The 26,183-nt window shown below is 41.4% G+C and overlaps 1 long non-coding RNA gene across 1 annotated transcript; it reads left to right on the forward strand.

Moving 5' to 3' along the window:
- The first annotated feature begins 15,014 nt into the window (after positions 1-15,014).
- Positions 15,015-15,976, forward strand: LOC112842500 (uncharacterized). The gene is made up of 2 exons (XR_003214290.1): positions 15,015-15,507; positions 15,682-15,976. It is a non-coding gene; the product is annotated as an uncharacterized LOC112842500 (long non-coding RNA).
- Positions 15,977-26,183: the final 10,207 nt, after the last annotated feature.

Genomic DNA, 26,183 nt, shown 5'->3' on the forward strand with positions numbered 1-26,183 from the left:
CAACAACAACAGTTGCTTCAAGGTGCTTTACACTGTTAAGGCTCTACAACAATCATTTGTAAAGCTCTGTGTATATTTACTGCACTGCTCTTTACGATTTCAGCTTATCCCGCCCCATCAGTCAGTCAGTCAGTCAGAAAATCCCCTCCTTTTCGAGGCGGAGTGGCCAGTGTGTTAGCGTTGTTGAGCTAAACGCAGACAAGAAACAAAGTGTAACAAAAAGTGAGCCTTTATTGTGGCTGATATCATAAACAGAAAACAAGGCAAAACGAGCTGGAGGGAAAAACTAAACTAAAACCTACACTGTGATAAACTAAGATTAACTATGAAAACTGTGACAAGAAACATGAACATACTTCTGGACTAGTGGATGTGAAACAGTGATGGGCGCACTGGACGTAACAGTGGCAACAGTGCGCTGGACATGGACGGGCAGGCCGTGCAGAACGAAGTGAGGCGAGGCGAGACCAGACGAGACGTCGACCTCTGGCTGAGGCGAAAAATAAAACTCAACTGAATCCTAACTAATAATAACATCACAAGAACTTAACATATTTCCGATATAACATAAGGAATAAAAAATACAAAATAAACTCAAAATGCTGGTTCACAGACCCAACCCCTGACACTTCTATGTTTTTTTGACCAATGACATGGAAGAAACTCAGTGCGTTATGGATGTGATGAACAGGCTCTAGTATGGCCGACCGGTAGCATATTGGGAACATTGCTCTGGTTTAGAAAGAATACTCTGCTGATGGCCAAAGTCGGAGGAACAGGGAGAATGGTTTGAGCTTATAGCAGGGTACCAATAACTCAAACAACAACTTGGTGTTCTCTGATCAGATAACACATTGAACATTCACTGGTCACAGCTGCATGAGGCCACATGGTGCACCTTCAGTTAGCTAAGAACAGGAAACAGACTAAAATTAGACAGAGGATTGGAAAACCGTTTATTGGTCTAATGAGTTTTGATTTGTACTGTGACATTCAGTTGGCAGGTTCTGAACTTAGAGTAAAAAAAAAAAATCCCCCATCCAGCCTTGCATCCACAGTTCAGACTGTTACTGTGGGGTAATTGTGTAAGGAATGTTTTGTGGACACACTTTAAGCCATGTACTATTTAATTAAGTGTCATGTAGACCTTGCACACTTGATGTTCACACCTGTTATGACCAAAGTGTACTCATCCTCATCCTCCTTTCAGCGGAATTAGTCACCATGTTGCCAAGATTGTGAGCACTTATGTTCACGTTCTATTTATTGCCTCTAGATTTTAGTCTAACAAAACAGCTTTCAAACAGAAAATGTGGTGACTGAGATATTAAAGATGCATAAATTATACATCCATAAAACTGATTTTAATTGATTTTCATTTTAAACTGCCAGTCATCAGACTACTTTTTCCAGGCATTTTTTTTTTTTTAGATTACATTATCAAAAACCAGAGTTACATATTGCTTATTAGCGTGAAACCATATAACTTTTTCTGTTTCTTAGGCTTTTTCTGACATTGTTTAGGTTTCTAGTTTAATAATTTGCATTTCTAGTTCTCTTAGTTATTTTCTGCTCAGGTTATATTTATAGTTTCTAGTCCCTAGGTTTCTGTTAATGTGCCTTCCCTATGGTGACTATACAGTTCATGTATAGTCACCCGTGTCTTCATGTTCGTTTATCTCCTATGTTCGTTTTCTGAGTTTCTTTTTTATCTCCCCAGTCAGCTTTGTTCCCATGTGTGTCTCTTCCCCGGTCCCAGTGTCAATCCCGTGTCTTAGTGTGTATCTCATGTTTCCTGTTTTATTTTGATAGTTCCTTGCCCTGTGTTCATTTTTGCTTCTGCCCTGTCTCATCATGTCTAATTAGTTCCCTCCCGTTTCTCCATCCCCTCGTTATCTTTTGGGAATTTAGTCTGCTGTCTTCATGTTGCTGTGTGTCTTTCTGTGCTCCTCGTGTCCCTGACCTCTCCCAGTTTTCTCCCAGTTCCTGGTTCCTAGTTTTCAGTTTTGTTTTTGTTTTTGTGAGTTTAGTTTTTGAATGTTTTTGTCACAGCAAATAAAAGCTACCTCTTTTTGTTAGCCCGTTATGTTCGAGTCCTGCGTTTGGGTCCAACTCCTGCCTGCCTCACAGTGACACATGACTGAAGAACTAGAACTAGAGAACTGACTATACTGCTAATGTTATGTATTTGTGCCTCATCAAATAAGCCATACAAAACAATGACCAGTTGTATTTCACTGTTTGTTATATGTTACTTTTGTATTCCAGGTAATGTTGGCAAAGGCTGAGCCTTCCAAGGGAATATGAGAAATAAATGTATGTATGTATGTATTAATGATATTTGATTGCACAACATTGAGATGAGCACAGACTGGCTCTTTAGCTCGTCCTGTGTGACGTGCCATAATAAGGGCAACTTTTTTGTTCCCAAGCATGACACTCCTGTAAATTGTTCATTTTGTGTGTGACTTGGAGACAGCTGAAGGGGTGCATTTATCTAATGGTCTCTTAAATGTGTCACTGCATAATGGCAGTGTGAATCCTCCAGATGTTGCCCTTAGTAACGGGTGTCTGCAGTCTCGAGCGCAGATTCACTAAACCAGGGGTGGGCAATCTCAGTCCACGAGGGCCGGTGTCCCTGCAGGTTTTAGATGTGTCCTCGAACCAACACAGCTGATTTAAATGGCTAAATTAGCTCCTCAACATGTCCTGAAGTTCTCCAGAGGCCTGGTAATGAACTAATCATGTGATTCAGGTGTGTTGACCCAAGGTGAGATCTAAAACCTGCAGGGACACCGGCCCTCGTGGACTGAGATTGCCCACCCCTGCACTAAACACACATGACAGTTTCTCTCTTCCCCATGCCTGAAATAAGGGAAGCAGGTTTCTGGTAAAGTTTACATACAGGTCTTTTGAAACAGAGTGTTTCTATCAGATGAAAACCAATTCACAAGCTTATGTGGTCACAGTTAAATCAAAGAATGTGACGTTGGCAAGTCACCATCAACCATCTAATTGTCACAATCTCTTAGGCAGAGGACTCACTCGCAGGACTCTGAAGTTTAGAGAGAAGGTGAAGGATTTATTAAAATGTGGCACCAGGTGAAAATGTATACATATGTATACAGTGGAACAGGTAACATGGGGCTCCGGGGGGGATAAGTTCCAGGGCAGGCACACACATGGTCCTCTTTTACACAGTCCGTACATCGACAGGAATCCAGGCAGCAGGAGGGACTGGCAGGGAATCCGAGAAGCCTGTACACAAAGGAAAATGATGTTTGGAGGAAACTCTGGGAAATCACAAAAGATACTCAAGAGGCTAGGCTACACTGACGCTAGGTAGTGTGAGGATCCAGCGAGGAAGCAGCATCTCCTGCCGTCCTGGTGGGAGAGGCAAAGACAAAAACAATCCACAGATCTTTCCAGATCCTGAGAACCACGACACTGATGATACTTCAGCAGTATAAAATATGTGTCATAGCTGCACTCAAAGGAATTTTATCAATTTATTTAAGTTCTTTATCATTTTGTGCAAGCAAAATGTATCATTATTGGAAAAACTCATGTTTTAGTGTGTTTTTAACACACACAGTTGCAGGTGCAGTTTTGGATAGGTGTTATTATCTTGTCATACCCACAGTGGCGGTGTTCTGGGAATTTCTCCTACCCCGTAAACCGTCCTACCCATTGTTCCTGAGCATGCGCACAACTCAAAAAGGGAAGCAAAGCGCATCCGGCTGTGATTTAATGCTACTCCGTTGTCATATTTGCAGGAAAATAGGTAAGTAGTAAGTATTAGTACTTTTTATTGACGTTGATACTTAATTTTTTAAGCCTTTGTGATTGTTTGTCAATATAAAAGTAAAGTCGCTATCTGCTTTCTGCACAAAACTGTCGAATTTGCAGCTTCGGTGAAGTCTGCTGTCACGTTACTGGACACGTGGTATTTGCACAACACTTCTGAATCCGCAGCTTCGGTGTTTTAAGGCTGTTTCGGTAATGTCGTTATTTAATAAGTTAAATTATTTGCATTGTTAACTGCACATATTGAAGCTCAGAAGAAAATGTTTACTTACATTCGTAGATATGGAGAAGAAGTGGGAAGAGCACGCAAAAGTTTTGCGAGATCCCGAGTTACTTTTGCGAAATCTCGCAAAAGTCCGTCTTAATTTTTTTTTCTCCCATGTCCTGTTAAGGTTCAGATATTGAGGGGAAATCCAAAAATAACCACAGATCCAGCCGGGTGCAATTAGACGGCATTTTAATGAATACACATGTGTGAGTTCAACAACCCAATCAGTAGTGAACTACTTTACAATAGTCAGACAAAGGTTTTATAGGGTTGGGGGTGATACTGCTCCCCCCCCTCTCAGACACAATACAGCATACGTCAATGCAAAACCACAACCGTTCAGTTAACTTTGACATAGTTTTAAAAGAACATCGTCTTCGGCCCGACCCCAGGTGCTTCCTGTCTCCATCCTGCCCAGGCTTATCTTCTGGAACATCAGGTCCACGTTCTGCACAAACTGTCACTCATGCACAACTTTGCAGTCGCAAGCAAAACATAATTAAACTCTTACCTATATAAATGAGTCTACTTATATGTATATGTATGTGTCAGCTTCTGCTGCCCTTTGTTTCACCCTTCACTTCCTCGGCTAAACCTCGTAACCTTTCCACCAGACAGAAGGCCAGCATGTACTGAAACTATGTGTGTGTATGTGTATATGTCTGTTCATGTGTGATCCTCACACTGCACTTTGATTGACCTCAGCTTAAGCAACCAGGCTAAGGCCATCCTGTGTGTGCCTATCTTGACTTATATGTAAAATGTATAAAACAAATGTTTCAATCTAATACAACTGACCCTCTAATCAAAGATAAATGCATAATAAACACCCTGCTCTTGGCTTACACTCAAACTCTGCTTTCGGTTTCACTTCTGCAAGCCTTGCAGAAGTGTTTCCTGTCTCATTTTGGCACAGAGTGTATCTCCTGTCCCTGCAGTCTACACAGAAACATTTAAGATTATTATATAGGAGCATTGAAAAGCATTTAAAATTATAGATTCAACTCCAGTTTAAAGTGGTTCTTGTTGGACCTGTAATAAAGACTAATATAATACCAATATGTTTGAACATCTGAATGCATCTGACTGCAACATCACTATTAATAATGAAATGGTAATGATGATTATACAAATAGCAGCAAATAATAGCAGCATAATATTTTACCACTCCGGACAGTCCCCTGCGGGGCTCCGTACTTATCCACTTATCCAGGTTTGGGATTTATACACTGAACAAAAATATAAACGCAGCGCTTTTGTTTTTGCTCCCATTTTTCATGAGCTGAACTTGATCTGAAACATTTTCTACATACATGAAGGACCCATTACTATCAAATATTGTTCACAAATCTGTCTAAATCTGTGTTAGTGAGAACTTCTCGTTTGCTGAGATAATCCATCCCACCTCACAGGTGTGGCATGTCAAGGTGCTGATTAGACAGCATGAATATTACACAGGTGTGCCTTAAACTGCCCACTAGTGATGTGTCGGTCGCGAACGAAACGGCTCTTAGAGCCGTATCTTTGAAGTGAACGACGCGAGCCGGCTCCTTATTGGGAGCCGTGGGTTTTTTTTTTTTTTTCTTTCTCTCACCCTCTCTCTCGCACTTTTTTTCCGCTTCACTTCGCACGCCAGCCTTGTGCTTTGCGCTGGGAAGAGGGGGGTGGGGCAGTAGTTACACTGGCAGTAGCACAGGAACAGAGCGGGAGGGACAGACAGAGAAAGAGAGCCAGGGACAACAACGTCACATTAGAAAGGTATAGTAATCATCCACAACTATTTTCAGTTGCGGATGATAAAGGATTCAGAAAGTTTATTCATGCAGGCCCAAATGACAGAGAATATGCATCTTCTTTTTGGTTTTCATATTTTAATTTACATTTAATTGTGTTGTGGTTTGCAGTGTTTTGTGTGGTTTCACTTTTAATTTGTTTAAAAGGAAAAAGCTGAAAATTTAAATAGTTAAAAATTGAAATGTGAATGGTTGGTTTATGTATTATATGATTTATGTATTACATTTTATGTGGAGTGAATAAATAAAAGTATATTAGTATATTATAGAAACAAAGCACGTACAAACTCCAAAAAACGTACGAACTCCAAAACACGTAAAAGCTCCATAGTACGTACAAGCTCTGAAGCACGTACAAACCCCAAAGGACGTACAAACTCCAAAATACATACAAACTCCAAAACACGGAAAAACTCCGAAGCACATACAAAGGACAACAGAAGTGCTCCAGGATGCTAGGCGCAGTGTTGAGCTTTTGTTACCTAGTGGCTACACAAGCCAGGAAATGCCAACGACCGGATTTGGTGTGTGGTAGTAACAGGTAAATTAACTTTTTTTTTTTTTAAATTATTTGAATATATATGAGTGCTTGTGTATAAATACACAAACAACACACATATGCTTTCAATTGTGTAATTTAAGTGATCTAGTCATCTCTGTTTTAGAAGTTCAGTTAACGCTAGAAATGTGTTTTGGAGTTTGTACGTGCTTTGTCTCTAGGGGCCACTGCATATATATAAAAATATATAAATAACACAACTTTTTATTTTTACATTAGTAATTCCTTTTGTGCATAATTTTATATTATTGTTAATAATAAATTAATTAAAGCAACAAAACAACCTGAAGTGCCAGTAGGGAGCCGAAAGAGCCGGCTCTTTTCAGTGAACCGAGCCGAAAGAGCCGGTTCTCTAAAAAGAGCCGGAAATCCCATCACTACTGCCCACAATAAAAGGCCACTCTGAAATATGCAGTTTGATCACACAGCACAATGCTACAGATGTCGCAGCTTTTGAGGGAGCGTGCAATTGGCATGCTGACTGCAGGAATGTCTACCAGAACTGTTGCCTGTGAAATGAATGCTCATTTCTCTGCTATAAGCCATCTTCAAAGGTGTTTCAGAGAATTTGGGAGTACATCCAACCGGCCTCACAATCGCAGACCACATGTAACCACACCAGCCCAGGACCTCCACATCCAGCATGTTCACCTCCAGGATGCTCGACCAGGTGGAGACCAGCCACCTGGACAGCTGCAGCAACAATCGGTTTGCATAACCAAAGAATTTCTGCAAAAACTGTCAGAAGTACTAGGAGCATGAGGTCGTACCAGCAACCCATTCAGGCTGACACAGGCAATCCAGCTCCTCCAGCATGATACATTTATAAGTGCCATGAAAAGGTTTGTTGTTTTTACTACCACAGCCAACGGTGTGGAGGACATACAAGGAGCAGGACAGGGCCCCGAAAAGGTGTCAACCCAGCAGCAGGGCTGAGGAGGAATGGGAGGAACACTGCCAGAGCCCTGTTAAATGTTATCCAGCAGACTACTCATATGCAAGGTCCTTAAAGTTTAGTCAGAAAGACTCCATGAGAGTGACAAGTGGTCCCAATTCTTTCTGCTTGATAGTTTGGCAGTGGGTTCGTAGTGGTCAGGGAAGGCATATTCCTCGAGGGTTGCAGAGTCTTCCACATGCTAGCCAACAATAACCTGACTGCTATTAGGTGCCAGGATGAAATCCTCACACCCATGTCAGATCTTATAGTGGTGAGGTGGAGCCTGGGTTCTTCCTGGTGTAGGATAATGCTTGGCCGTGAATGGTGAGAAGCAGTCCCAGGATGACAGAGACATTGATCCCACTGGGTGACCCTCATGTTATATGGGCCTAAATCCAGAGAATCTCTGGGATATCAATGCCACATGCTGCCCAGCTCATCGATGTCCTGATAAAGGTCTAGGAAGATATCCCCAGGACACATCCACTGTCTCATCTGGAGAATGATGTGTCCTTGTCACGAATAGCAGAGGTTGACTCACGCTATTCGTGACAAGGACACTAGGAAAAGGCAATAATGAGAATAAATAAATAATCTGTGACCATCACCTGCTCAACATTTTCTTAATATGATACTTGCAGCATTATAGTAAATTTTTGGATTGTATCCTGTTATTGCCACTCCAGTGCACCTACTGTCACTCTCATTTGCACCAAAGCAGGTGAAATAGATTGAAGATTATTTAAGCTTCCTAAATAAACAAATTAATATCCTTGAAGTTTGACTGTGTTATAGAGATTGACAGACCACGTGACTTTCACACATTGCATGCCGGGCACTGGTGGCAAAACAATCAAAGCAATGCATCAAACGCAAGCATTTGCAGCACCGCAAAACGTTCATTCTCCGGTTCCAATACCTTCTTGCTTTTTCTTTGCCCCCCAAAAAAGGTATGTACAAAAACGAAGGAGAACAATGCCGGTCCGTACAAAGACAGACTTGATGAAAAGTCAAAGAAAAGATACGAGGAAAAAAATCAAAGGAGTGAAAGGGTCAGACCCTTACGAGCACACAGTGGACAAAAGACGTTAGCGTGCTGCCCAACTTTCACCACACTCATATTTATAATTATACGGTTCTTGGAGTGAGTGCATACACTCATGAAGTTTTTAGTAACTTCAGGTCACTGCAACAAGCCCAGGTACAGTTTATCGACGGATGGGTACAGGACCTTGAAATGCACCGTGTAGAACGAAAGACCATCGTACGTATCGTAAGTTTACCAGTCTCACAAATTGTCTTCATAAATACACATTCGTTAACCGTTTATTAATAGGACCTTTGAGCTCAACGGTAATTAATTAGTAGTGGAAATAATTTCTGGTACGCATTACAGAAATGTAGCAGTGACAATAATATTGTATGCTGTAATCGTACTGGGCAATTACTGATACAAAAAAACTGTTTTATCCTGTGAATAAAAGTATATGTTTTTGTCAATGTACCGTGGTAATAACAGAAGCGAAACGCAATATTCTGTCAGGACAATTCACTATTTATGCACAATAAACAAAGGAGCATAGCGCGACAATTTCTGTTCAGCGCCAGACTTGCTTGTAACCTATATCACCAATTATGTTATGAAAAATGACGTATTTTTTACTACAACAAAAGACTGACCTTTGCGGAAATGCTTGGAGCAGACTAACATGTGAGCTGGAGTGTTCTGGGACGTTATATTTGGTCTTCGAATGGCTGCAATCCAGGCCATCCGTCGGCTCTTTGTTACTTCGGAAACATGCCTTGAACAATTTCTCTTCAACGACGTAATAATAACAACCGATCTCTTTACCCGTCGGCTTCCCGTGGCTGTCATGCGACTGGCTATTGCAGTTAATAATACAACAGCTTCTTGCCATTTTTTGTGTTTCTTTGTATCGCTGTGTAACTGATTTCAATTGAAAGCCTGCGTGCGCTAGTACTCCATACTGTGATGACTTTGTATTCCTTTGAATTTTGATCAGAGTGAGAGAAATATGTCGTAACCAATTCTTTTCTACAACTTGGAACATAATCCCACATCACACATTTTTTTTCTTCCTTCAATTGACAAACCATGTTTAAAATAAACGCCCTTGCAAAGTGATCTTTAGTATTCAGTAACTTAAAAGATTTTATCATTTTAATATCATACCAGAAGTACAGAAGAGAGAAAATATATGGATGATAAAGCTTCAGGCACAGCGGGAAACAAGCAACACTTACCTTTTTTACATCAATTTGACTCAACTAAACTGGTTCAAGCCAAAGAAGACAAGTGGCCATTTGGCGGCCATTTTAAAAAGACAGCAAACAAGCCAGATGAGAGCAAACTCAAACAATGAAACTGATATGTCATTACAACAATTCCCTCAAGCCAAGCCAATCCAGTCATCTTACCCTCTCAAACAATACAGACAACCCATCTGATCCGCCACAGAGCCCAGAAACGCTCCAGATTCCTGGTCAAGGCCTACATGCAGACCAGCTGCAACCAAGCCCTCTCTCCGTCTCTCTCTCTCTCTGTCTCTCTCTCTCTCTCTCTCACACACACACACACGATTAAATCCAGTCTTTCTTGCTGCATTTGTACAGCAAAACAAGAGAGAATAGATAAAGTCAGATGTAGACAGATAGGAACAGAGGTCAGACAGAGACAGGGACAGCCAAATAGACAGATGTTACACTTTCATTGTGGCACAGCAGCCACGGTAAAGGCTGTTCAAATGAGAACAAGGAGATATTCATACACACAGAACAAGAAAGAAAAATGGTCCAAATATCCTACGGTGGCCCTGAAGTAGGGCCTCTCAATTTTGTTGTTGTGTTTAGCAATTTGTTGTTGTGATTTGCACTTCAGGGCCACCGTAAATATCTGAGCGGGAGCACGAAAGGGAGCGCCATCGAGAGAGCGCGCATAAGTCAAAGTGCAGCGGCTGTGATGGAGAGAAAGATCAGCAGGGCAGCAGAGACGAGGCACGGTGGCCAAAACAAACCCAGCACGCCAAAGATCTGGAACAATATCTTCTCCAAAACTGAGCAGCAGCCACATGGGACGGTCAGCTGCAGGGGGGAGATGTTAGACTAGCACGGCAGCCACACAATAAAACCCACATTTAAAGAATAAAAACAGCACTGACCTCTGTTTGATATAACCAAAATAAATGTTTTTGCTCAAAATATGAAGCTGGATGAACAGTTGTAGAAAAACACCAAAATGACGAACAAACGGATGACCACGTTGGACTGTCTCAGGAGTCAAAATGAAGTGCACAAGTGACACCCCAGCAAATGCAACCAGAAGTGTAGAACAGTTTGCTTACCTTTTGACGATCTAGATTTTTTAAAAAAAATGGATCCGACTTGGTTCGAGAATTCGACCGACGAACGCAATCAAGCGGATAGTTGAGAAAACTGACACACTTTATATTTTTTCTATATATTCATTAAATTTTATTATTATAGTATTTTGTGTGTGTTTGTGTGTATGTGTCTTATCTTCGTATTTTTTTATTGTTATTGTTTTATATTTTGGCTTTAACAGTGTCAATAAAGATTATCTGATATTATCTGGCAGCAGTGTTCAACAATTTGATTTGAGCCCTTTTTCAAGAAAGTTGGAAGGCTGTACATTTACATATTTATACACATATAATGCTGAGTTAGCCAATCAATGAACGCTTACACTCCATTTAAAATAACAATTTTCAATGTGTTGTGTTTTTCTCCAGAAATATGCAAATTTTGGAGGGAAAGTGCGTTGGCGAGCAATCACAGAACTAATTCATAAAACATTTTAAAAGTTGAGCTTACTTTTTGTAGGCTGTCATACCTTGATGGCACAGTGACCAGTGTTGGAAGGAAGAAAAGGGGGGGGAGGAATGAAAAAAGAAGACTGGTGCAGCGTCCAACAGGAAGCAGTCATGGCACAGTGGCCATGATAAAACCACATGCTTTTCTGCTTTTTGGATTTGCCAGAAGTATTTTTAAAAGGAAACAGATGACTCATAGAAGGGATTAAATAAGGGGATGGTTTTATTTTTATTTTTTATGTGCTTTCAACTGTTTGTGTGATGGACGTCACAAGTCACTCTAAGTTTTCTGATTTTACATATGAAGCAGACTGCAGCAGGGGAACAGCAGTCATGTTTAACCAGCTCAACAGCTGCTACTGCATTTCCCTCTAAGTGTAAAGCACAGAAAGGATTAATGTCGGGGACTTTGTTTCAGCTGTTTCCTTCACCTTCATGTCCCTGGCTGGAGTCTGAGCGCCTGAAGCCAATGAGTGACTTCAGGGCTTAATGCCATTTTAATTTCCTGTCAGAGCACTGTGTGCTTTTTAGAGCTCTCTCCATGAAGTTATGCTATTGTTTTGGTTCAATTCTATTTTAGCTTCTTGTTTGTTAGTCTTAATTACTTCACTGTTTTCTGCTAATCTTGTCTGAGCCATTTTTTTGACAACCAATTATTTCTCCTTTTTTCCTTTGAGTTACTAGGAGTTTACTTCTAGGTTTATAATATTTCTTTTGTCTTTTTAAGTGAGTTTATTGTGTGCTTTTCTTTTAATTTAGGAATGTTTTGTTTTGGCCTTGGCTTTCTTTGATGTCACAAAAATACCACAAGATTTTGATCCACCATGTGATACCATTCAGAAATGTCTGAGGCCTGATTGAGATCTGATTGCGATGTCAGCCTGGACACCTACTACCTTTCACTCCTGGGGTCTCATGTGACATTATGACGTGATGGATTAGTGTTGGGTGTCTCTGTCTTTTCCTACACACCAAGCATCATGCCTCAAATCCTAACCAGTGGGTGAACATGTCAAAACAAAATGAATCACAGAGTGAAGAGTTGCTGCAAACCAGTTTGCTGAAAAACACACACTTGTGTGGGAAACACTGTGATATTACTCCATCCCAATCTCACTGTGTCCCACGTACACTTACACTTTGTATGATGATCCATTTTACTCCCAGATGTAAACAAACCCCACAGATGCCACTTCAGTTCAATCTGCTCCCATGAATATCCTGCAGAGGCAGATCCCTTCAGACCTTTTTTTTATGCATTGGTATATAATGTTGAGGTTTCCATAATGCTATGAGTGTCTGAATTTTTAAAGTTTTGGTTGGTGTTATTTGGATGCCTTGGGTAGTTTGCTCAGTCTGTAGTGACGTCTGTTTTCACTGTTTCGCATTTGCTCTCAGGCCTCCAGGTGATTTAAGGAAATGTGCCATCACTGATGTTTAAGACAGGAAGATGAGCTTTTTCAGACAATGACACAGTGTTTAAAAAAAGATACTTCAGAATCTCATTTTCTTTGTCAAATTTTATTGTCAATAAATATTTTATTCCAGTTAGTCTGTCTTTCACATGCTACATAACAGAATCTTGTTTTAATACCTTCATTTCTTCATATTTTGCAAGAAAACTGGGAAAACAGTGCAGCAATTTATTGAAACGTGGAAATGTCTGTGGAAAACTTTATATACAGCAAATACTGAATTTGTACAAGTTAATTCAAGTTAACATTTGGCAATTATTATCCAACACAGTCTGAACTCTTGGGCTCTGTTCTCTGTCAGAATGATCGCACACTGCTTCAGTAACACTGAGGTCCAGCTCTGGGGAGGCCCATCCATGACTGATCCCCTGTGTGTTTCTATCCAGGTGTGCTTTCACTGCACTGCTAGTGTGTTTGGATCATTGTCAGGCTTAAAAATTAATCTACTGCCAATCAGATGCTTTCCAGATTGTATGACTGATGGTGCTTTTGTGTTTAATAATTCGATCCCCAACACCACTGTCGGAAATGCAAACCATAACAGAACCTCTGACATGAGACCTTCACCTAAAACTTAATAATTTGGCATACCCCAGCCTATTCTCCCTGGTTCCCTTCCTTAACAATGGCTTCTTGTTATCTTTGTCATTTTTCATTGTTTAAATGAAATAAATGGTGTGTTTTGTGAGAAGCTGCTAGCAACAAAACCTTATGATACGATTTCAAATGGGATGTTTGCTAAGTGGTCTGCTACGTGTAGACACAGCACAGGTTCATCTCTTGAGTTAGGAGCCTTTTTATTTTTGAACGATCCATAGGTGACTGTGAAGTGGCTTAAACATTTTAAAGTTTTTGAAAAAGCTGTTTTGTCTTTTTTCAGTCAGGATTTAGGAAATATTTCTGCAGTGGACCCTTGATAAATAAACGGCTTTATAAAAACTGTTGCATGATAACCGAATGAGAATGCATTAAAATAGAATAGAATAGAATAGAATAATCCTTTAATTGTCCCACAAGGGGAAATTTGGTTGTAACAGCAGCCAGAAAGACACATATACAAACAAACAGTACACAGGACACAAAACAGAAACATACACAATTTTTCTTACATATTTACATTAAGGACAATGGTTATTATAAACAGAGTACTGTACAGTTATTAAATTAAATATAAATAACTACAGATAAGAGGCAAACCAGGTTGTAGTGCGACTCGGTTGATTAACTTATTGCAGTTACAGTGCTGATGTAAACATCTGTGATTGTTGGGAGCAGTTCTGATTGTACAGTCTGACAGCTGCAGGGAGGAAGGACCTGCGGAAACGCTCCTTCATGCATCTAGGATGCAGCAGTCTGTCACTGAAGGAGCTCTGCAGTTCAGCAACATTTACATGCATGGGGTGGGAGACTCTGTCCATCAGAGATGTTATTTTGGCCAGAGTCCTTCTGTCTCCCACCACCTGCACTGGGTCCAGGGTGCATCCCAGAACAGAGCTGGCCTTCCTGATGAGTTTATCCAACGTCTTCCTCTCAGCTGCCGATAAACTGCTGCTCCAACATACCACACTGTAAAAAATGACAGATGCCACCAATCATTAACTGCATAAACAATAACAAACAAACACAACAACAAACAAAAAACAATCAACATTGCTTGAGTGTAAGAATGCCATATAACAAACACTACTTGGTAAATGCTCATGAAGGTTTTTGTTTTAATGCCTCCACACAGGTGACTTCATTCATTTTAGACGTTTGCTCTTCAGGAGCATGTAAACAGAACTCCATCTCCCTCCTGTTGGGTTTCATTGCACCTGTTCAGTGAGAGCGCTATCCACAAAAAAGAAAACTTAAACTTTCTGCAGCTTCCAAGCCAGTTCCCTTTAGAACAATCATGTTTTTACAACAACGTAATGATAAGAAGTGTTTTTGTGGCAGAGACCTGCTGAAATCCCAGCCGACTCTGTGTGTTTGTGAACATCAGCATCTTCTTCTTTACATTATTTAAGTGGCGCTCAAAAGTCCTTATTTGTCTAAACGTTGCACAATCTGCAAACATTTCCGAGCAGCACTGAATATTTCGGTCCTCAGCTTGTCATCAGATGATCCTGCCTGCTATTTGTTTTCAGTGCTGACTGCCTGTTAGCATCATCTGTTATACATGAAAATTAAATAACACGGCTGCCTTTGTTCAAGTAATGAAAAGCCATCGTTGGATATGCCATTCTGCAGCAGGGTCACTTAGGATGCTGTGTATATAAGAGTGTATCATAACCATAATCGTAATTCTGTAGTTATTCATCCTGTGGCAGGATGAATGTTATTCCTTGGTTTAACCCACTTTCAGCCTGGCGCATTAGGGGGCGCTAGTATAAATAGTGGCCATTTGAGCGTCCCTGGATCGCTTACCTGTGATCTCCCCTTTGGTCACCTGACTTCCCTTTGGTGTTGCCGAGATCATTTGCGGGTTACACTTCTGAAGCCTCCATCGCGGCTGGTCGTAGCTGTAGAAGCCTCCTCTGAGCCATTCTGCTCATGCTTTATGGTTTTACGCCACGCTACGCGAACTGAAGTGCTGCTGCTTTGCTTTGTTTTGCTTTGCTTTTACTGTCTGTTCCGGCTGCGAGGTTTCTTTCCTACTGCTGCCAGCCTTTAAAGTGGACGTCGGCGTGGACAACGGCCATATGCATGCCACGCGAGTCGGCTGGCGTGCATGTTGATTGACTGACTGGAAGATTAACTTATAGTCGGGCAGACGGCCAGTTGGAGTACTACGGCGATTCCGTCTGCTCCATATTTTAGAGTTTTATCTAGATTGTATGTTGTTTTTCTGTTGTTTTGATTTGTAGTTTGGATTTTTGTTACGCCACTGGTGGGAGGCCCTTTTTCTAGCTGTAGATCACCAGTGTGGTCCTGCAGTTGGGTTATCCCCCAGCGCTACCCATTAGTTTGTTGTAATATATTAAAATTTTCTTTGTTTCTTTTATTCAGATGCGGAGCGCCGACGTGGAGGAGACTAGGGTGCCTTGGAGGTGGGATCCTTTGAGTGTACACACCTGCCTTGTTTAGTTTATTAGTGTTAGTGTGTGATAGTGTGCTGCACTTGTGTCTTGGTGTGTTTTCTTCTTTTTTTGAGTTTGTGTGTGTGGCATCCCTGCCCCTCCACTGGTAAGCCTCAGCTCTGAATACCCCTTTTTTAAGCATATTTATACACTAATATTTATGATTGTGCTTTTATACGTTGTTTTAAATAATTAATAAATTGTTAACTTATTTTATCATTGAACCTCGTCTCTGTACTGAGTATAACAAACCTAACTGCCTTCTTGGTGATTAGTGTTACCTCCAGTATTCTCTGGGTGAAATTCCCAGGGTGGCGTTGTCTTTTTAAACTGTGAAGCGAACTTACTTTATTTCCACCTACTGCTGCCACAATCCTAAAAATGATTTTGTTGTTGTTGAAAATGATAAAAAACTGGATGCGTCCATCATAAATGAATGACTCACCACAGCAAAGAGTAATTAAAGAGCAGTCTTCATTTTATTCCACCTGACTGAGAAATTTGAGCATGTGGCAGGGTGGACCACGCTGTATCTTAAAGGAGTCATTTTAATTAGTCTCATACGCTGAACTTGAATTTTCATTGGGAGGTGGAAGGTGGAATCCTGCCTGACAAGGACAAAATTAGGCAAAAGCAAATGCAGATAAGATTACGTTTAATTAAGGAGTTTTTATATTATTCAGACACCGTAAGTCTGTTTTTGGTCATTAACAGTGGAAAAGATGTCAAGGTTCAAACTTGATATCATTTAGTAACTGCGTTTCAACATGAAACACTGTCAGCACACCTCCTGCAGCCTAGATGAAAAACCTGACTTCAAATACACTGAATCCAAATTTAGCCAAGACTGATCTTCAGTCAGATCTCCACATGATCTCAGATAACAGCACAACAAATTATTGTCCACTGATCACTGTGTTAGATATCTAAAGCTTCATGAATACAGTGATGTGAAAAAGTGTCGTCTGTGTCGTCTGTCAGATAAATAAGTCCACAGGAAGCGGGGATAAGTCGCAGCCAAACCTGCTGATCAGCTGCACCAGATTAACTTGATCAACAGCAAATACAGCTTTGCAAGTCTGGAGCATTCAGGTATATGTTAACAGAATGCCACAACCTTTCCAGGAGTGGACGTCCCAGCAAGTTTACCTAAAGCTCAGACCTTGAAACTGCAAAAAACCGAAGAGCTCCATCTACAACTTGTTGCAAAGTCCGCCACCAAAACCAAAATAAAAAAGTCCTGTAGACATATTGATTTGCTCATTGATTTTTCAAAATAATTTAATTTAAGCTGCATTTTTGTTAGAATTAGACAACAAAACTCTTCATTAGACACTTGTAAAAGCGTGGATTTTAGTTTAACCTTCAGTGTTAATCAACCGAGTTAACCAATCAAACTTTTTCCTCTAGCTACAAACCCAAACAACCACAGTGACGTTACTGTTGTGCTGTAGGAACATTACCAGTGTTTCCTCACTGTGAGTTCATCACCTGGGTTTCAGCTGTTGTGCAGAAAAGCATTGAATTCTAACATTGGAGGAGTTTTGATGACAAAAGCTCTGCAGATGATGTACCTGACGACTGGAGATGGTAATGAATGGGCTTTTATGACTTTCACAAATGTGTAGCCGTGACTCTCAAATAATTGTGCGCACTCTGATGGATTTCTTTGTTCTTCCCAGAATGACGTAAGTTTCACGTCATCTTTTCATCTGGATGCACAGTGGGAGACAGCGTTAACACAAATCCACCTTTTGTGTTGCTATCACTCCACCAGGTTCATTTGCACAAAAGGCTCCATTTCTGCTGCATGAAAGAACATTTGGAGGATATTTTGTGTCCTCCTACAGCACTCTGAGACATTGTCAGTGGGTCACATAACCCAAAAGGATGTGATTTTGTAATGTCTTTAATAATGTAAATGAGTCAAACCAACAGTGAATGCAACAATTTGATCCAATTTTAGTACCAAAGTAACGCAACTTAATGCAAACAAATAAAGACTTATCTGATTTTAATTTTGCATATTTGTCACACTTTTAGACAAAGACAACTCAATAAATATAAAATACAGTTTCTAAATGATGACTTCATTCATAAGGTGCGGAAAAGTTACCTATACCTACTTAGCCCTATATGGCTATGAATTAAATGCAATTAACCACATTTTCTGAAAAAACTGAGTTTGAAAAAAAGATCTCAGAGAGCAGCACAGCTTTGGGACTCCATTGAGGCAGGGTGAGAGGCGTTATCCACACATGGAGAAAACCTGGAACAGTGCTGAACCTTCACAATGCAGGAACTCCAGCAGCACTTAAGGGAAGAGGAACAACTTTATTGACTGACCAATGCGTTTCGGCTTGTGGCCTTCATCAGACATTTTTGCTTATTCTGTCTTCACCGACAATAAAAGACTGCACATTAAGAACCCCAGTAAACATGTCTTGTGTGGCTAGTCATTTCTCAGGCTAGAATAAAAAAAACACTGCTGACCAAAAAGATCACAAAGGCTCATCTCAGATCTGCCAACAAACATCTGGATGATCCCAGAGACTTCTGGGAAAATATCCTGTGGACTGATGAGACAAAAGCTGAACTTTCTGGAAGAACCATCAGACACAGTGGTGGTAGTGTGATGGTCTGGGATGCTCTGCAGCTTCAGGACGACTCTCTGTAACTGGGGGAACCATGAATTCTGCTCCATACCAGAAAATCCTGAAGGAGAATCTCCACCCATCACTTCATGCCCTCAAGCTCCAGAGCACTCAGGCCGCAGGGCAATGATCCAAACACAGCAGTAAGTTCTCCTCTGATTGGATCAAAACGAACAAAATGAAGGTTTTGGAGTGGCCGAGTCAAAGTAAAGTGAGGGAAAATCCTCCACTGTTACTGAATTCAAACAATTCTGCAACGAAGAGTGGACCAAAGTTCCCCCACTCACTGTCAGTTAATGCAAATGATGGTTTGCAGTATGCAGGATCGTATAACAGTCAGTTATTAGTTCTAGTTGGTAATTACTTTTTCACACACGGTCAGGTTTATAACTTTGTTCCCTTAATAAATGAAAGTGTAATTTAAAACCTGCATTTTGTATTTACTCTGTTTTTCTGCGTCTACTACAAGTATGCAAAAAGCTAAGAAATCAGGAAGAGAACAACTTGTGGAACCATGCTGTCACAGTAATATCCACATCTGTCACCCACCACCTCATTTCAGGAACTGCGGTGTGTTTGTGTAAATATTAGTACAGCAGTGGTCATCATTTTCAACCAGCACATAACTGCTCGTCCTTTCACATCAATCCTCTCTCAGATTGGCTCAGATTGAGGTCAGACTCAGCGGGGGACTCCCCCTCCATTCAAGAACTGGCCGCCTCATTTTTCTCATTTGTGTCAGGTCTCAGCACACAGTCGTCACGCTCGGAGAGGTCACCACTACCATCATCAGCTTTAAGCTGAAATGTAGGACACGACACATCTTTAAGACAAAAACATCAAGGACATAAATGATGATGAATGAAATCAAGTTCATAGTCTACCAACATCTTTATTGCAGAAATACATTTTCACTGTGTCCTACTTTTACAGGATGTACAGATTTTCGTCTTTTGACTGGCCGCTTTTATACGTCTAAATCTTTAAAACCTGAGAGGTTTAAAATCATGCAGTGATCTCTAAACATCCTTTTCTACTTCAGTGTCTGTGCTTTGGGGAAATCTTTGGGATGATTTATTTGCACGAGACCTTTTCAGCAGTCACACAGAGAGCAACCAATCAGCAGAGCACCTCTCAGGAGACAGTACTTGACCTCTTGGTTACCTATCAACAAATACTGGAGTCTACTTCTATGGCAGGAGGCTTCAGGCAAGACCTGGGATGTGTATGAGCATGTGCTAAACTTCCTGTGCTGGATCTTAATTTTATCTTTAACCGAACTGTCCAATTCTCCTTCTCAAACAGATCTTCTCTGCTTCTTCAGATCAAGGCCATGTGATGCCCTTTTCCGGCTCTAGTTTAGCTTTTTATCAAACTGTTTGGAGGTTTTACTCGTCAGTTTCTGGAGGGCCTGTTCAAAGTGAAATATCACTGCTGTCTAATAAAGAGTGTATGAGGGTAATGTTTTCTATGACAGACCTAAAATCTTTAATGTCAAAAGACCATGAGGATCACTTCTGGTCATAATAATATTGATCCTACATATAACAATCAAATATGTGTAACAACCCCCTTACTATCCATTCACTGTGGTACATGAATCTTTTAGGAATAGTGGGGCTATTTTCTTTCAAATGTTTGTTCTCTGTCTGAGTTTTACTGATCAGTGACAATCACCTTTTCTAAATTTATCTTCAGTCATAAATAATGGGCAGGGAGACACTCAGCTATGACGGACAACGTAACAAAGGATGAGGAGAGACTCAGATGATATATAGATGTGCCAGATAACAGGTGGGAGGACAGCTAAAACTAATCACTGAAATCAAGACAATGCAAATAAAATCTTTTTTTTTTTTTAACCTGTCCCGTTTGGTTCTTTTGCCATCAGAATTATTGTCTAAAGGCGAAGAAAGATGCCCAACGGATTTACTTTACCAAATGGACCATCCCAGCCTTGCCGTAATGGTCCATTTGATTCACCTTTTATTGTTTATTTTATTTTCACTTGCTGAATACGGGACAGACTTGACTGGGGGAAGGAAAGGGGAGAAAGAAAGAGGGAAAGAAAAACAGCGGGGAAGAGGGACGGGGAAAAAGGGCAAAAAACCAAAAACCAACAGAATAAGCAGACAAAAAATACATATATCGATCACCTGGATCACCTGTTGAGAAAGAAAGAAGAAAGCAAGCAGAAGAAAACGAGAGTAATAAACATCATCACAATGATCTATGGGAATATGACAGTAAATACTAAATATTAAACATTATTGTGCAGCACGTAAGATCGACAGCGCACAGTGTGCTTTGAGGTAGGAGCCAAAAAGGGTGTAGTTTGTGTGTGTGATCACCTGTGTGTACACCTGTGAGCATGGACGCGCTTGTTTTTTTTTTTTTTAAAGGTTCCTTCATGTAATGATCGGCTAGAGGGTGTGGGGGGCCACTGCTCCGTCCTCCAGGGCATGACGCAGGTATGGAGGAGATCAAAACTCTAGACATCCAGAGGCCCCCAGAACACAAGAGACCAAGGAAGACCAACAGAGGGGCAGCTGCGTCACTATCCCAGAAAGAGCTGAGGAGAGTCCCAGATGAGGGGTCACTCAGCAGCTGCGGAGCAGAAGCCAGGGGGGGGGTTGCAGTGACGTGCCCGTGAGCTCCGCCGGCAGCCAGCTGTGCCTGAGTGACCGAGCTCCGGGCCGAGAGGCCGAGGGCACCCCGCCTCCGAAGTGGCCTGAGCGAGCCCCAGGCTCCAGGCCCCGATAAGCAGCCGCCAAGGAGTGAGCCGGTGTGTACCTGGGCGCCCACCCCCGGACACACAGAACCACCAACGCACCGATGTCTGAGGGCGTCCGCCACCGGCAGGGGAAGTGGTGGGGGAGATAGGCCTCCAAACCTTGGAGGGCCTGAGATGTCCCCAGAGAGGTGGCGTCTGATACCCAACCTGACATATAGACACAGACATACAGGCACACACAGATACAAACATCCATTCCCACCCTCATGCTCTCATATGCAATTATTCCACACTCAACCAACGTGGAGACAGACATAAAGAGACGCTGTACACACAATCACTCTCCCCAAGCGTACTCTAAGAACCGGGTCTGGGTACCCTTGCCCCTGGAGGGGGAAACTGCACCCAGACCCAGGTGGTGTTACCCTTTTCCCTGCGGTGGGGAGAAGCAGACCGCCCCGACTCCGTAGCAGCAGGGAGGCCCCACAATCCAGACCCCAGTCGGACGGCCAACTCCTCCAATGCAAATAAAATCTAACACGAGTGAGAGAGGAGCCATTACTAAAATAGACCAGGATAAGTTAAACACACACAGCATCTTTACCCCGAGGGAACACCAGGAAAGACTGCAAAACTCAAAAACTAAAAGCATGAAGACCTTTAATGGGGCCATCATGGCTCAAGAGTTGGGAGTTCTCCTTGTAATCGGAAGGTTGCCAGTTCGAGCCCCGGCTTGGACAGTCTCGGTCGTTGTGTCCTTGGGCAAGACACTTCACCCGTTGCCTACTGGTGGTGGTCAGAGGGCCCGGTGGCGCCAGTGTCCGACAGCCTCGCCTCTGTCAGTGCGCCCCAGCGTGGCTGTGGCTACAATGGAGCTTGCCATCACCAGTGTGTGAATGTGTGTGTGAATGGGTGGATGACTGGTTGTGTAAAGCCCTTTGGGGTCCTTAGGGACTAGTAAAAGTGCTATACAAATACAGGCCATTTACCATTTAACTGAAAAGCTCTAAATAATCCCAGCAGCTCAAATAATAAATAAAGCCACTAAAGTACGAAACCCGGGACCATGACAGCATGAATGGCTTAAGGAAATATGACTGCATATAATTTTTCTTTTAATTCAAAGACCTGCAGTTAAAGAAAGAAGCAGATGAATAATACAGATTGTTACAGGTCTGCTTATGTTTTAAACACAGAAATTACTTTTAAGGAGGAATCTTAAATAACTGACAAACCAACACTTTCACAAAGACTCTTTCAGAATGATCTTTAAAGACAATGCAAAGAAACATCTGCATTTACTTTATATCCAGAATGTTCAAGTATTCTGTTGAAGAAATAAAATCTGAAGTTGAACTAGGGCCAGGCTGCTTGTTGTGTAATACTATTTCAGTGCAGCCAGTCACTGTAGTCTTTAATTAAGAACATTTTATTATTTAAAGGTTCAAGGAGAAATTTTAAAAAAGTACCTTTAATGTTTCCACTTATTAACAAGAGCCTCACTCAGTTTAATTCTGCAGTCTGAGGGAACAGCAAAGCCGAGGGCTAAAACCTTTTTTGGTGTTTTGGCCGTGGTCCACCTCTGTCACTTGCGATCAAATTAAGTGGTGTTGGATTCAGGTAATGGCTCATCGCTTGTTTACTGCAGAACGTGCGGTTTACAGTACATCATATTATCTTTAAATCAAAGCCAAAGCACATGGCAGCTGTTTCCACTCATTACAGATTATGAGTTACAAATGTCAAAGAGGCAAATGTGTATTGTAGGGTTTTTTTATGAGAGAGAAGAGAAATACACTCCAATTATAAGTTTTCCCAATTTGTTATCAAAACGGTTAGATTTCAAAGTTTACACGGTGCCACGGACCTCCCCTCTGTGGCTCAGAGACAATAGGCTGCTGCGCCGGGCAGTAACACTTTTTATTATGTGTGTTAAACATGGTATTAACATGATTGGTCAAAACAGTTTAGGGTGGCCTTGGGTCTGATGTCGGCTCGCATTTCTTCTTCAGCAACTTTCTGGGCATCTCCTTATTTGGAGACGCAACTTCACCCATCACCATGGCAACCACCTCTTACCCTCTGTCAGGCCTGCATAAAGAGAGGAAGGGAAAAGAGGGAAAGCCCAGAAATGTTCAACTTTGTTTTTCTCTAACAGAGTCAGACTCACAAATGCATACCTTCTGAGGCCTCCACTAGTGAGGGAAGCCTCTCCTTCAAATTCCTTAGAGAGGGAGCCTCTCTCTGTAATAGCTAATGGTGTCTGTGTGTAGCAATCCACATCCAAAATGTCTCTACAATACACTGTGTGCAACAAAGAACAAAACACAAATATGTGATGCTAATTATAAGGTATTAGCCTTACAGATAAAAATATATCCCAACAGTATATTACCTACCACAGGTGAAATTTTGAGAGCAGCATGCATGCAAACACCGAGTGCCCAGAATAATTTTCTAATCTTGTCAAAAACTGCTTCGGGGAAAGTTCACCTACACTGAAGTGTCCTGTTATGTGATAGAATTCAGTGAATTGATTTTTATTTTAAAATCCTCCCAATCTAAAAAGTACATTTGATTATTTTTGCAAAAGCCTGAGGTGGCAGCCAAGTCGACTGCTGAGGGTCATTAAGTTACTTTTACAACAGGAATTTCTTCACAGTGCAGCCAAATATGAAACTGGCATCTTTTAAGGCACAGGATCGTGCTTGTGTGACAGCTGGTAGATCCTCCCCGAGGTAAGAAGCTAAACTGGACCAAAACCAATTATAAAAATCACTAATAGGAGGAAAACCTTTTGTGGCTCCCAAGGAAGCTAAAAAATAATGTGGATTTTTTTTTTTATAAAGGTCACTTAGCAGAGCTCTGTCTGCACTCTGTCTCTTATCTCTGCTTCCAGCTAAATGCCTAACACAACACATAAATCCAAACTGTCAGTGATATTGTTGTTATGTGGGGACTTCTCTGATAGAATTAGTTAGGCACTGCTTACATGAACATACTGCACATGTGCAAACAGGTTTTTAAAGTTCAATCTAGTGCTGTTGGAAATCTGATGTAATCTAATACTGATGGATGTATGGCCTCAGTCACTGGTTTTAATGAATAGAAAGTGCCGTAATTATGGACGGTAAAACATACATGCTTCAAGGTGTTGCTACCTTGTGATTGAAAAGTGCAGTGTAGCTCCGCCCCTTCACCTCGTAAACCGAGATGAAGATGGTGAAAACTGTGGACTTGAGTACAGTGGCTGCATCAGACCGTTATATATGTATGACACCACACTTTGATGTGAAGCTAATTTGCAGACACGTTAACGGTTTATTAAACTCATGCTTCTTATGTCTGACTCCGAGAGTAGAAGCATATTTTCTCTGTAGCAGTTTACACTCCAGCAGAGCAGACAGACGACTGATGGTACAACAACACGGCTAATGGGCGATGATCCCTCTGAGATGAGTGCTGTCACGCTGTCGATCTACGATGCAAATGAATGTGTCAAACCAAAGTTCTATTCAGGGGAAAGATTCATGCTTGTTAGCGACTGAATACCGACCAGAGTGGTGGGATCAGAGCTCCTGCACTGCAAGTGGTGCAACAGGCCATCTTCAGTACATTCATATCACTAATTAAAATGCTTTTAAACCTGCGCTCTAATTATTATGTACTCCAAAAAAAATCTTCCCAATTTTGAACTTTGGCTTAAAAATGACAGAAAGAAAAGCTTTTGATGGCAGCATGTCACTCCAACACGCACTAAACCTAAGTGTCGTCTGGAGTCCAGCTGAAGTGAGAAATGCATCACTTTGTGTGGCTGTTCAGTGACTGTGACCGACCACACCAACTCCCTCACGTCCGTCAGGCTGAGTGTGTGTGTGTGTTTCTGTCAGGACAGACATGTCAGTACGATTAAAGCTGTTGGCAGGAAACCCACAATCTCCACGGCAATATCCATAAATAGCCTGCAGGAAAGTCACTCAGGCCGAGTCTCCACTTTGCTCACAGATGACATAATTTCCATGTCAAAATGCGCTTTTATAAATAACTGTTTACACTGGGTTTCTGCTCATTTTCAGCTCCATATTTTTTTTATTCTTGGACCGCACCAGTGCAGCTTTACATGATTTATGAAGATAATTGCTCCAAATAATCCTTATTTATGTTATACTGGCTCTGAAACAAGCTGTTTGAGCTGCTCTCTTTAAGGCCAGTTTCCTCTGATTGGCTGCTCCTGTAAACACATCTCCATTCAGTGATGTAATAAAGATCCAAGATCAGGAAAAATTATCAACAGTCTGAGCTTCTGGCTCACAGAGATGATTTATAGAGTGTTTTCACACCTGCGGTGTTTAGTCTGTTTGGATCGAACTCGAGTTCGTGTCACCCCTTGGTGAGGTTTGTTCGTGCCGGTGCAAACGCAGTAATCGTGTGTGGACCAAAAACACTGTCGACTTGGAGAAGGTGGTTTTTGTACAGTTCGAAACGAACACAAGAGCAGTTTTTTGATGTGACCTTGATCCGACGCCAAATCAAACCAACTACCAGGTGAACGTTACAGGTTTGATGCTTTGTATTCTCAAGGCGGGAAGGTAATATAGACTTGCAAAGGTCTGTACAACCGTGAAATGAACTGAAACTCGCGCAGCACCCTCTTCCTGTATTTACTTTTGTTGCTCGCACCCCAAACACATCTGGCCAATGAGCAGACTGAACATTCTTAAAGTGTTTGTAGTGGCACATTTTGGTTTGCTTGGAGTTTACATTGATTTTTCTCTGCATGAAAACCAAATCCTGGCAAGAAAGCTACAAGTTAGCAAGCTCATCAACAGAGTAAACCAACTATAGGTGTGAAAACACCACTACGTACGCGGACCTAATTATTTGAAACTTTGCTGATGTTTAATCTGAGAATCTACGCTGGGACAGGGTTTATTTGACAGATAATAAAGAAAACTGTGGAGCTGAGTCCTTTAACTCTGAATCCTCTGATATTTTTCTTCCTCTTCATAAATGAAAGGATTGTGTGCTCGAGCTCAACCAAAG

This window comes from Oreochromis niloticus, linkage group LG15 (assembly GCF_001858045.2).
Source record: "Oreochromis niloticus isolate F11D_XX linkage group LG15, O_niloticus_UMD_NMBU, whole genome shotgun sequence".
NCBI lineage: Eukaryota > Metazoa > Chordata > Actinopteri > Cichliformes > Cichlidae > Oreochromis > Oreochromis niloticus.